Raw genomic sequence first — 13,981 nt, 5'->3', positions numbered from 1 at the left:
GGGTACGGCGGGAGGGTGGAGGAGGGGGAGCGGGAGACTGTAAATGAGCCAGGCATTCTTAGCCATGAGAGCCCTCTCAACACAGAGTTCTGGTCATATGCGGTGGGCTGTGCGGTTGATGCCAGCAAGGTTGGTGCATCTGTCAGGGTGGAGGACCCGGTGGGGGCCATGATGCAAAACTACCTTGCCGAGCCCACCGAGCTCCCCCACACCAACCCCCTGGAGTATTGGGCATGAAAATCTGCCATCTGGCCGCTAACATCCTCTCCTGCCTTCCCACCAGTGTCCAGAGCGAGCGGGTCTTCTCCCACCTGGGAGACCTTCTCTGTCCCCGCCACGCATGTCTGCACCCAGACCTGCTGGATATGTTGTCCTTTATTAAGGTCAACCTTCCCCTGCTTGGGTACCCCTCCCTGGACCTGGACTTATCTGGGCCCTGAGCCACCCTGGATCGATGTGTGTCCACCCGTCTACCATCAGGCTCCAGGGAAAAGCTTCCTCCTGTGCTCCTGTTGTGAGGGGGACAGAAGGGAGGCGGTTGCGAGGGGGATCGACCACCTCCCAGGCCCGCGAGGAGGGGGCGCCCACCAACAAAACCCACATGACAGATGTCGTGGGCACCTATTAGGGCCTAAGGGGGTGCTGAGGTCCACCCTGAGCCCATGGCACGGGGGGACAGAAGGGAGCATCGACCACCTCCTGGGCCTGCGAGGAGGGGGCAGCCACAGACAAAACCCATATGCCAGAAGGTGTGGGCGCTCCTTAGAGGCCGCGGGCCACCCTGAGCCTGTGGCATGGGGAAAAACAGAAAGGAGGCGGTCCGGAGCATTGACCGCCTTCCGGGCCCGTGAAGAGGGGGCGGCCACCAACAAAACCCACATGCCTGGAGCATCGACCAACTCCTGGGCCCATAGGAGGGGGTGGCCAGCAACAAAACCCACATGCCAGAAGTCGTGGGTGCCCCTTAGGGCACATCTCAGTTTGAATGGCAAGGTTTTGGGAAACATCCAGCTCCTCCAGTCCACATCCACAATTCTTGGGACTGTCCCTGCCCGAGTCCACCCCTCACTCTGTCTTCCCGGCTCAGCTCCATATTGCGGCCAGTAATCCTTCGTCGTCCTCCTGGCCCAGCAAGTCCCAGTCCCCGTTTCAGTCAAGTAATCTGGCAGCACTTTCCTACCGGTCAACATATTGCAATCTTGGCCAAACTAGGAGGGTGGGTGGAGGAGAACCTGCTGAAATCTCCCTGCAAGCTTGGCATCTCTGCGTGAAGGGGGCCGTAGAAATGCCCCTGGTTTTGATGAGTCATGAAACTAAAGAATCTTTTCACAAAATGGGTCAATTTCGTGGAAATTTATGAAATATGATTAAACACGAACCTCTCGTTTCAGTTTTTTTCTGTTTCGTGCCCATGTCTACTGCACAGTCCTCAGACTAAGCAGGTGAGGCCAGGAGCCAATGGTGGTACATGCTCCTGAGTCAACATTTGGTATTGATGAAACAACTCTGGGTTACTGTGATTAGCATGAGCTTTTGTAAATGTAAAAGCTGCCAGAGAGGTTCCACCACCTCCCCAAGAGGATCCACGCTAGTAAATATGAAGAAACAGCAAGAAATCTGTTAATGTACAAGGAACACAGAACAAAAGGGAAATTCAAAGGTTACACACACTACAATTGCCAAGCAGCAGTGCAACAATGAATACATACCAAAAAAAGACATTTTTGACTCAATGAAGAACACTATTTGAAGAATTCACAGATGTTGCACATAAATGGCAACACAATTAGAATTCAAGATACATGGAATTTGTCCATTGTTAGTTATTACTACTGTCTGCAAAATCCATGTTCAGAGAAATCCCATGTACATAACTACCAGTCTAGCTGAAAGGACAATTGGCCTTTCTTAGTAACAGTAAATCAGAAAGAATGTTCAAAAGTTTGAGGTGGGGGGGTACCTCCATAAAAAGGTAGTGTTGTTGGAAAATGAAATCTCTTTCCCTACCTGCTAAGCCACTTTTATTCATTCCTCAAATATTCCCATTATGTTTGGAAGGCAACCCAAACACTCATCCTAAGTATATTCCTGACCCTTGATGTACAGACTAGAACACTAATCAAAGAAGCAATCAAGCATTATTGGCCAAACAGGGCCATCAATTAATTTTAGTTATCTTAAGTGTGGCCTTTTCTGACTGAAAAGGAAGTCTACATCTTGATTATGCAACTGTCAAATGTCATGCGTCATGTCTAAATGATCAAAAACAACTTATCTGAATGAAGAAAATTCAGCTATTGTGGAATCAGCCTCTGTTCTTGTAGGTGGAATTCCCTGACACTGAAGTTCGAGCAGGCATGCTCATGTTGCTTATGGGAACACCACAGTTCTGCATCCTCCCCATACACAAGAAAGTGGGGGCTATACACAGGACAAGATGAAAAGGAGGCAACAAAAGTCCCTCAAGGTTTTCTCCTAGAAAATGTATCCGGGAACAAACTAACTCAGACATACTGAGTTATGTGATAGTCTACTGGCTGTGCCAGCTTCTTCAGCAGTCACTGACCATAAACACTACTGGCCATTCAAACAGGATACAATCATCCCACTGCTGGTTCCTTTAAGGCACTGCTCGTATTGGAAAACGTGTTCACATTTATAATGCTCAAGATTCAACTTACAGTTACAGAAGCTCAAACAGAAGGCCTCAGAATGACCTCAACGCCTAAAGAAGAACCTGAGTAAACAACACTAAGAGTAGAACACTGGTTCTACAGAGTTATGGCAGGTCTTTTTTAAAAACTAATTTTTAAAAGAGAAAACACCACTGATACATATCATACAGTTTCCCAGACTTCCATTGGTGAGATTTAATAAGTTTTTAATGTAAACTAAAATAAACATTTCTCAACTCATTCTAAGTCATTCAATTTTTATTCTATTCTTGTTTTCTATGCCTAGCTGATGTTAGTGATGGAGAAGCTAACATATATATTGAGAGTTCATGTATTCTTCTTAATGATAACTTTTTATTTCTACAATTCTATACAGGTTTACTCAGAAGGAAGTCTCACTTTCTTCTATGGAGCTTATTCTCAGGTAAGCATGGACAGGACTGAAACCTAAAAGGATCTAACACCATTGGTATCTCAAATAACTCAACTATTCCAATAGATTTGAGCTCTAATGCAAACCAGTCACATATGACAAAAACACTCTTATTTATACAATGCTGGATCCTACTACTATTTTATATGTTATGTAAATTCTAAGATATAGAGGCTACTGAATTGTCATGTTATAGTAGTATAGTATAGCCAGTTTGGTGTTGTGGTTAAGAGTGGCGGGACTCTAATCTGGAGAATTAGGTTTGATTCCTCACTCCTCCACTTGAAGCCAGCTGGGTGACCTTGAGTCAGTTACAGCTCTTCAGAGCTCTCTCAGCCCCACCTACCTCACAGGTGATTGTCATGAGGATAATAATAACACACTTTGTAAACCTCTCTGAGTGGGCGTTAAGTTGTCCTGAAGGGTGGTATAAAAATTGAATGTTGTTATTATTAATTTATCTCTAAATAGACCTTTGAAGCCATATAGTTTAAATAAACTAACAATTAGTTTAAATAAATAAATATAACATTCCATTATGTAATTCTCCATTATTGGGTTGGATCCTATGGTACCTTTCAGTTAAGTTGATCCTATGACTCCCTTTTGCTAAGTCTTCGTTTGACACAGAGACATTTGCCGATGTGAAAACACTTGGCCAAAAGGAGTTGTAGGATCCAACCCACTGTCCCCTCAGGGCTATATTTTTCAGCTTATTATCCAATTTCTCCCTTTAATCATTGTCTCTCTTGGTTAGCATTCTTGTCTTCTCACATCACCCTCCACTCCCCCTACAAATTCAGAATAAGGCTGTCCTAACTTTAAACACTGATATTTCTTCACAGCACTTTATGGGGTTTTTTGTCATGCCACCTCCTCTTTCACCGATTCTTCCCCAGGCTCTTTTTTCTCAATCTACTGCCTATTCTACACCTTTTACTCCACCTTTTATTCCTGTTCCTTCACTCCTCTTCCCTACTTTCCCTGGCCCTTTTCACAATCTTCAACTTACCCCACAAAGCTACTCCTTAGATCCCAGTTAAATGCATGAGCATATCTCATTTAAGGTTTTACCAAACATTCTAGGATCATTGTCAAAGCACACATATTGGTTTCTCATTCTACAGTGGTCAAATCATGGGCACCATTACAGGGTGATGGCCTGAACAAGCACACCTCAAGAATCGCCTCTCATGAAGAATCCTTAGTAGTGGAAAAGAAAAATGTGCAGCTTAAAGACAGGCGCTGAATCTCTCCGTACTTGTAATTGCTGAAGTATAGTGAAGTAGCCCAATTGATGTTTGAAATTCTAGGTATTCAATATATCTCTTTGAAAAGATTTACAGAGCTGGGGGGACAGGCTCTGCAGTAGAGGTGAAAGGTACATCTCTTTCCAAAGGCCATAGAGACAGATAAAGCTACAGGTTAGTATTTGGCCATTAACAAAGTCTACAATGAGGATTATGACAATCACACCATCAAATCTAGTATGAAAAAGTATTGATTTGCTGTCAGAATGCATCACTTTGAAAAGTAGTGCACATACATTTAAAAAATTACTTGCTGGAGGCAAAAACATGTGGGACAAAATAAGAAGCTGTTGAAAGAATACCTCTGGGCAACCTTATATCTACTGAGAAAAGAGTAAAATTAACCTACTGTCTTTTGCTACATACTTGTGTATTCTGACCAAGTATGAGAAACAATTTTTGAAATAATGAACAAAATCAACTGAACCATGCTTATTTAAATTGAAAACTAAGTCCAAGGCTAAAAGAATCATTCACAAAACTTAGTATTTGCCACATAAATAGAGAGGATCAAGTGCTTTACATTGTCATCCTATGCAGAATTACTCCAGTCTAAGGCTACTAAAATCAATTAGCTTAGATTAGTGTAATTTTGCATAGGATTGCACTGTTAACATATGTCAAAGTGCTACTGTCAACTGTCTGCAGATATAGTAGATTCCCACCATATCATATAGTCACAGTTAATAAACAATTATCTTAAAATTCTACTGAATTTTGAACACAATTTCCAGATTCCCCAAATCCTCAGACAAATTATTTATTATTGAACTTCTTCTTTATAATTGTCATTAGCGCTGTCAGAAACTACAGTAAGTCTGTACAATTTGAGTACTTTTGCATGGTTTCCTATGCACTACTGCGTAATTCTCACATAAGCCTATGTCATACTGTTAAGGTAACCTTGACAACATGGCAAACAGCTACATAAAGGTTACCCCAAGATTTCCTGGCCTGCTTCTAACACAAGGACAAAATGTAAGTCAGCAGTACCCCTCACAACATGGGTAAGAACCACTGCTGCAAGAACTGTGGTAACATGCTTAGCTGGCCTCTTTGTGGCCTCTCTGTTTGCCACACGCAAGCGCAATCTGATTTACTTCAGTATGTCACAGGAAAGCCTTTGTTCTGTTTTTCCACAGTGGTTTCCTCCAAGCTAAAAAAAAACTAGATAAAAATGCTGCAAGGCATGTTTTAGAGTTAAAGAGATTATTGCCTTTGAATATAGTATGTAATTTGTCCTACAAGGAGACATTCAATTCTCCATCATTCCACTATATCCATCCTACATTTCAGTTCCTAAAGTGGCCTTTTACCAAATTATATTTAAGATAAATTACAGATCAACGTGTGAGCAACTTATCATTTCAAGTTTATAGTTTGATCTACAGGGCATTATAATATATACAGTGTGAACCTAAAACTCAATTGGCCAAAGTGTTCTTTAATCTCTTTCAGTTGATCAGGTGGTTAAATTTCTTCCTGATCTAATCATTTGATAATGTTATCCATCAAAACTTGATAAAGTAAGAGCGATAGGAATCCCAGTACTGAAAATTTACATTTGAAAAAGGAAAACAGGAAAATTTAAGTTTTATGTTACATTATTTGTGACAGTTTAACCATGACATTCCCCCATATTCATATGATATATAACAAACTGACTCCATACATTTCATCCCATCAATCACACAGAAAGATACTCCTATACTTTGGTTGCACATGGCTCACAAAGTTCTCATCCAGGCCAACTCTCAATTTGAATTTCTGGCTATAACAGTCATTAGCAGCAATAATCTTATATGTTTTTATTTAATCCATTCGTAGGACCTGGTTAGCCATTTAGGATTGCCAGGTCCCCCTAGCCACCAAGTAGGAGATGTGGGACCCAGCTCCTACTTTTTACTTTTAATTTTCATGCGTGCCAGCATGCTCATGCTCCCAGCTTGCACAATGACATCACTTCTGGGAAGTAATGTCATCGTATGGGTCACGGACTGCCATGGGAGCCAATTAGGGCCCAAATCAGGCTTCTGAGGAGCACGGCAGCACTCCTGCGTCACATAGCGACCAGATTTGGGCCAAATTCAGCCCGAATCCAGGCCGATTCAGGCCCAAATCAGCCTGAATCCATTTGCTGTGGAGTGTGGGAGCGCTCCCATGCACCACAGCAGCCCAATTCAGGCAGAATTGGGCCCAAATCTGGTGGAAATGGGCCCAAATTGGGTCTCTGCTGTGCACAAGAGCGCACCATACTACCCAGGGGGCATGCCCTGGGAGGCATGTTCCCCCCATCAACCAGGTAAGTGGGGGTGGGAGCAGGGGATTCCCCTGCTCCCAGAGGGGGACTGGCATCCCTATAGCCATTACATTTCCATATAAAAAAATCAACACTGTTAAAATATAATCCAGTCTCAGCCTTGTGTGGCAACACACCTTCCTCTCCCTTGTCTGTCAAAGAGCATAACACTCCTTCTAGCCTGAATCATATAAGATTTGCTCAATCCTCCCATTTGCCCTGCCTTTGAAGCCAGGGACAGATCACAAGGTCAGGGATTTATATGTTCACATAAATTTGTTAAACACTTAAAGTGCCACATTTGAAATGGTTTCCTTAATTGGCACTAAGAGGTTACCTTGTTGTTTCCCGAAGAATAGTGCCACAAAGAATTATAATTTTGATCCGACCTAAGTAATATTGTTTTACAGCACATGCACACATACACACAGTTTAAACACTGAACACTGTTTAAAATATACCTAGAAGCACCAGTAATAATGAACTTCCCACAGTAACCCCTAGCTTTCAAACAACTCCTATATCACACAAAAAAATATATATTTAAGATTCACATCAGTTCCTGTACCTTAAGCAAAGTCAAAGCATGGAGATGCAAAATATATACCATTTTTTCTTTTGCAACTTATGACATTAGGTATAGTACATAGAATTCTGCAGCAGCAGGGTAAGAGTAAACATGCACAGGATCCAAAAAAGGCTTACACCCTGATCTTAGATAAATAGTCAGACACTTTTTTTCACAGTCATTAGAATCATGCCAAACCACCCAGGTGTGAAATTTCACACAGAAGGCTGTGCACACATGCGCACACAGAGGAATATAGGCTTAGCCTGGTACTAGAGACCAACCTTTGTCAGAAGCCTAGCAGCCTCATTATGCACAGGTTTCAGATTATAAAGTGGCACAAACTGGGAGACCCCAAGGACTTGCAAGGATCACTTCATTTGCTCTTGTATCCTCTTTCTCTCCTTCTGGAAGCACCTGCATCCTCTCCTGCTTCCTTTTCATTCTCCAACCAACCTTTATTTTATCTTCCCTCCCAGTTGTCAGCTTTGTTTGTTTAGTTCATTTATACCACACCAGTCTTCCCAGTGGAGAGCCAAAGCAGCTTACATCATTTTCTTCTCCTCCATTTTAACCTCACAACAATCTTGCGATGTAGATTAGACAGCCTGAGTGACTGGTCTAAGGACACCAGGGTGGATAAAAATCAATGCTTTTTTTAAAAAAAATTTAAAAATCAGATTTTTTTAATTTAAATCGGATTTTTTTTTTATTTAAATCGGATTTTTTTTATTTAAATCGGATTTTTTTAAATAAAATGCTTTTTGAGGAAAATATATTACCATCCAAAGGTTATTCCATCATGAAATAAAGATTAGTTTTTAATTATGTAGAATAAGGCTGTATATGTTTATTTTTTTTGGTAAATAAATTCCATTAATCCATTCACAATGTCATGCTCTTCCAGAGGTTTTTGTAAGATTATTGGGCAGTTTCTCTGCCTACAAATTATCACAGATGCTTGGTTTTGCAGTTCTCAAAACTGAATTTGTGTCAGCTCAGCAGAGATCACATGCCTCTTCTTCACAGCAAAAATGTTATAACATGAACAGAGTTGAGGAAAAGACCTTAATCCTATTGTTCTACAAACCTATGAAGACAGAATCAACCCCTCCAGTGCTAAGTTTCAAGAAGTTCAGTGAATAGAAACAATATTTTTCTGATTGTTTGGAGTGGAATAGATCTGCACAAGAAGAAACTTAAGTGTGAGGAGGGAGGGGCAAGCAGTACAAAATGAAAGTGAAACTTTTTGAGCACAATACTGCACAAGTCTTTGGCTCTTTTGTGTGTATGACCTGAGGTTTATCACATTCTTTCCTTGGAGGAAAAAACCTATAATGGCAGCAGGCCGTAAAAGAGACCCAGTTTGGGAATACTTTAATGAAGTTCCTTTACCTATCGGTAAGGCAGGCATCTACTTGCATATTAAAGTTATACCAGAAAGAATTAGTCTCTATGTAGAAAACTATGATTTAAATCAAGCCTTAATGACTAGTGATTTAAATCATGATTTAAATCGTGATTTAAATCAGTTTGATTTAAATCAAATCCACCCTGAAGGACACCCAGCAAATTTCCATGGAGGAGTAAGTAAGTAGATGAATTTATTCTGGGACACCGTAACTACAACCAGACCCTGTGAGATGTCATGAAGATAGCCTGTTCAAGTTTACTCAAACATAAATCATGCAGGGTCCACAGGCTTGCCATTTGCTTAGGACAGTGTGCAAGCTCTGGCCCCCGAGGCTGCAGGGCTTGCTAGTGCTCTTCACATCAGGGGATGTGGCATATGCAAATCAGTTATACTAATGACACACTTCCAGTGATGGCAAGAGGCGTGGCATATACTAATGAGTTATGCTAATGAGTTATGCTAATGAGTTCCTCCAGCTCTTTTTCTACGAAATGACCCCTAGCAACATGTACCAGAAACTGAAAGTTGAGAGGGGGGTAGACGTAGAATGAAGAAAAGGGAGAATAATGATGATCAGAATTATTATTTGATAGCAAAAAATGTAGTGTGACAGAAAAACCAAACATAGGTACCGACACACCACCCATTTTCTCCCTTGATCTTTGATAGACTCTCATCCTTTGGAGCTAGCTACTCAGGGCAACATGTCATAGTGGTTAGAGTACTGGACTAGGACCTGGGAGGCCCAGGTTCAAACCCCACTCATCCATGGGAGCTCGCTGAGTGACCTTGGGCTAGTCACACCATCTCAGCCTAACCCACCATCACAGGATTGTTGTGATGATAAAATGGAGAAGAAGAGAACAACATGAGCCACTTTAGATCCCCACTGAGGAGAAAATAGAGTATAAATACATAAATAAATGCGATGGTTTTGTCACATCCTCCATTTTAAAATGATTTAAAAATTATTTAAAAATGCCATGAACGCCTGATTCTGATCAGGCCAGCAGCACAATGGGCTGAAACACTCTTGTTTCCACCCCCTCCCCCCCACACACACCTTTTCAAATGCCAAAACAACCACAGGGTGGGGAATGGGGGCCTTGCAATATTTTTAAATCACTTTAAAATGGCAGCAGTGCCCCCAGGGCAGACATGAGGGCAGCAGCACATCAGGTTTGGCCCCCAAAACCTAGACATTAGAGGATGCTATATTCTGCCTGCAGAGAAGTTAGCCGTGTTAGTCTGTGGTAGCAAAATCAAAAAGAGTCCAGTAGCACCTTTAAGACTAACCAATTTTATTTTAGCATAAGCTTTCGAGAATCAAGTTCTCTTCGTCAGATGCCTGATACAGAGACTGGTCAAACACAGAAGAGCAGAGGGAAGAGGCAATTAGGGGGGGAGGGGGTTTCTGCCTGAAACTTGTACAAAAATAAAGACATGCAAAAAACAGTTCAGCTAAAACTGAACTAAACATGAGGAAGCTCTTGCGTGCATTTTAAAGTAACTATATACTGACTGCAATCAGACAACAGCAAAAGTAAAGATAACAAAAGAATGAGAACCTACATCAATATGATATATGGAACTGACACACTTGGCTCTCATGCCACCTAGTGGACATCATTTGCACAGAATATTTGTAATCCTAGTACAAGTACTACATCAGTAACAGAAAATACTCCAACCTCACCCCTAAAAATACATTCATTTTACCTGCCAACACACTCCTTTGCCATCAAAAATAGTTGCCAAACTTGTCAGGATCAAAAGAATATGGAAAACTTTTTGCACTGTTACAAAGTTCCGTCATATTAGCTGAGTTGTTAAAGCTCTCATTCCTATCATTTTTTCATTTCATTTACAAACATACAATAATCTTAAGAAGAAAGTTCAGAGGTCTCTTCCAGTGCCACTTGGAAAACTTGCAATTCATTTTAAAAATGCAATCATAATTTGTGACGGCTGGGCTGAGGAATAAATTCTGATAGTTACAACCATATTTGGGAAACAAACTAAAGTTTCTACCCTTCAGGTATACTGACTGATGTCCATCCCAACCCCAAGCAGTACTGTGCAAGGAAGATGGCATTTTAAGCCCCCTCTATATATACACACACATCCACGTTTCCCCCTTTTTCTGTAAGTGATACTCAATGAGATTCCTCGAGCATATTCCACTTAGTCCACTGAGACGGGTTTCTCTTTTTTAAAATTTAGAAAATGATATTTTTCTGCATACCTGGGGAGACTTCTGAATACCCAGATATCCTGGTCTTTTCTGTAATGATGTTACTGTTTTGTCACCCTTAATTTGCTATCAGAAGGGAGGAGGAGGAGGAGGAGGAAGATGCCCCAAAAGAAGACACTGACCTAGCATGGCATAAGATCTTCATCCTAAACAATGCCAAGGAACTTTAACTGATCTTTCAAAAATATAGTAGAATAAATGCTGATTCACTGTAAGTTAACGGAGAAGTGGTGAATGCTCTCTGACTAAAGACTGGCCCACTGACTTTAGATCACCCTCAAATCAAGAAAAATAGGATGACCAGAGCTCGTGACTGGTTATCAGCAACAATTCCCACATTCCAGAGCTATGTAGCAAGAAAATTAAACTCTTTTTTTGAATTAAACAAAACCACAACCGTCTCCGGTGTCCAAGGAGATGTAACCTCCAAATCAATCCCCATGATGTAATCCCCTCTCACCACACAACCCAAAGCCCAACAAACTTAAAAAGTTAAAAGTACAGCTTTCTAAACCAAGATTTGTTCATCATCTCATTGCGTCACCTGAACTCCACTCGCATTACTCACTTTTCAGATCAGGCAATGTACAACCTAGCTCCTCTCCGTCCTCTTCTGCTCTCCTTCTCATTCCCCACCCCACCCTGAATCCTCACACTTCTCCACAAATCATCCCCTTCCCATCCACCTAGCAGCTGGCCTCATTCCCACCAAATTCTTCCTTTTCTCTCCCTCTTCTGTTCCCCTCTTCTGGCTGTCCATATCCCAGTTCCCAGCTCTTAGTCCTTCCTTCTCTGCAGTTCTTATTTCCTTCACTGCTGTTTCAACAGACTTGTCAGTTAGGGTACCCAACTCCTCTGCTCTCCTACGCCTTCCTCTCTCTCCACTCGGGAAGGATAATAAAACCACACACAAGTGGCTCTGAGTGGGTTATCTATTGGATTGGTTGTAACTGGATTTAACACAAAGTGAATTATTTTATACTGCACTGCATTTAAATTGCCTCTGTTCTTCCCTCGCTCTATTCCTCGTTGTTGCCAATTGCCTCCTGTTTTTCCTAATGTTGCTTCAAAACACACTTCTTTATACACAGACCTAAAGATACTATAATTAGGGTTGGGGGAACATCTGTGTAGACTGCCTGCATGTGCATCTTCCCTTGTTTCCTGGGAGAAAATACTATTAGGGTCAAGCTAGACATGCAAGTTTTTAAAGAGTTGGATCAGGGTTCCCCAAACCCAACTTGGGATACCCACAGCCACACAGCAATTTTTTGAAATGCCTGTTAAAAAAATAAGCCCAAATGGCCTTGCAACACCACCATAGGGGAAGGAAGCGCTCCTGCCTCCCCCCCGCCCCCCCCCAAGCTGTTTCCCCGTGTCAAAATAGCACTGGCGGGTTATTCCCCTGTTTTTATTGCACCATACACACAGAATGCTCCATGTGGAACAGCAAAAAACCCCACCCCGCCCCACTCTCTATTTTGGAAAACGGCTTGCAGGAGGAGGCAGAACCCCTTCCTCCCCCCATAGTGGAGTTCTGAGGCTATCTGGACTCTCTATTTTTTAACAGCCATTACCCACAGCTGCTGAGTGGTTGCAGGAAACCTGGATTGGATCTGAGGACCCTGGACCAACACTTTAAAAACCTGCTAATATAACTTGACCCTTAGAGAATATTATATATTCAAAGTGAGCATTTTCAGTTTCTTATCTGTATGATTTGGAGCTTTTAACAATTTTATTAGGTTTTTATCATTTTTAATGTTTAACTGTTGCTATTTTAATTCTTTGTATGTCACCATGAACTAAAGAAAGGCAGAATATAATCAACAAGCAAGACAGCCCTGAGAGCCAAACGTGTGCCTGAACTTTACAGCACTTCCAATAAATATGAATTCCATTGGAATAACCATTCTAGTCTGTTGCAGCTAAAACAACAAAAAGTTCTGTCGTACTTGTAAAAGACTAATGGGTTTGTTATGGCATAAGCTTCCATAAGACGCATTTGCAACTGATGCAGTGCCTCCTAGCTCACAATAGCTTATCCAACAGATGTTAGTCTTATGGTGTCTAAAAGACTGTTGATTTGATTTTTAAAACAAGCTGAAGTTTTGAACAGTCTCAAAGAAATTCCATATCATGTTAGAAGCCACTGACTTCACTTTTCTATATTCCCTCTCTCAATGACAGATTAAATAATCAAGAGGATGCTCTTAGCAAATCTGAGCAATCATGACAACATCAGGAAGTCCCACAGGAATTAATGGACCACATGGTTCATACATGGAATTTGAAAATAAGGCCCAGGAGCTCAGATTTCAGTAAATATTTTAAAGTTCCTAAGCTGATGACACAGACACTGTCAACAGTGTTTTTCTATAGAATTTCAATACTTTTAATGCATTGTGCTAGTGATTTCAACAAACACTGTATCTGAAAAGCATGTTTTACATGTTAACGTTATGTTCAATGTTAACTCATCTCCTCATTTAGCGTTTTTGAAAAAATACTTGTTTATATTGCATGAATATATCTAAGCTAGTATTTGGTGACTTGTTCGACAGGTAATGGATTCTTTATATGGAAAATACAAAATAAGACACCGTTGTCATAATGCTGGAATGTATGCCATTACTAGCAGTCACCATCTAATTAACATAATTACATTTGAAAACATTTTCATAATAGACAAGATATATGACAATTTAGAAGTTATTTATAACATGTTCAGCAATGCTATTTTTAATCTCTCCTAACCAGTAGTGAAAATCATAAGAAACAGAAGCATTCAGTTCATCCAGTATTACTTTGCATATATTGAAGTACCTAATGTCATGTCTGAGCCCCATCCATGCCAATTTTGGTTCTGTTCTACTGAACACAGTGTATCTTGCTATAGCTCAATTTCACTTTGCTAGTGTTATAACTATTCTTTTCTCAGGCTTTCACAGGTGTTTATCTGTTGGACTGTAACAGCTTCCAGTGTTTATGACTAGACATGGGCAAGATCTGAATTATGATTTAAAAA

The 13,981-nt window shown here is 41.0% G+C and overlaps 1 protein-coding gene across 1 annotated transcript in view; it reads right to left on the bottom strand.

Moving 5' to 3' along the window:
- The window catches only part of LOC129334539 (microtubule-associated serine/threonine-protein kinase 4-like), a 123,144-nt gene that overhangs the window by 314 nt on the left and 108,849 nt on the right, over positions 1-13,981 (bottom strand). The window lies entirely within an intron of this gene.

This window comes from Eublepharis macularius, chromosome 8, assembly GCF_028583425.1.
Source record: "Eublepharis macularius isolate TG4126 chromosome 8, MPM_Emac_v1.0, whole genome shotgun sequence".
Classification (NCBI taxonomy): Eukaryota; Metazoa; Chordata; class Lepidosauria; order Squamata; family Eublepharidae; genus Eublepharis; species Eublepharis macularius.
The sequence above is the reverse complement of the archived record's forward strand: the minus strand, read 5'-3'. Positions and strand labels throughout refer to the sequence as shown.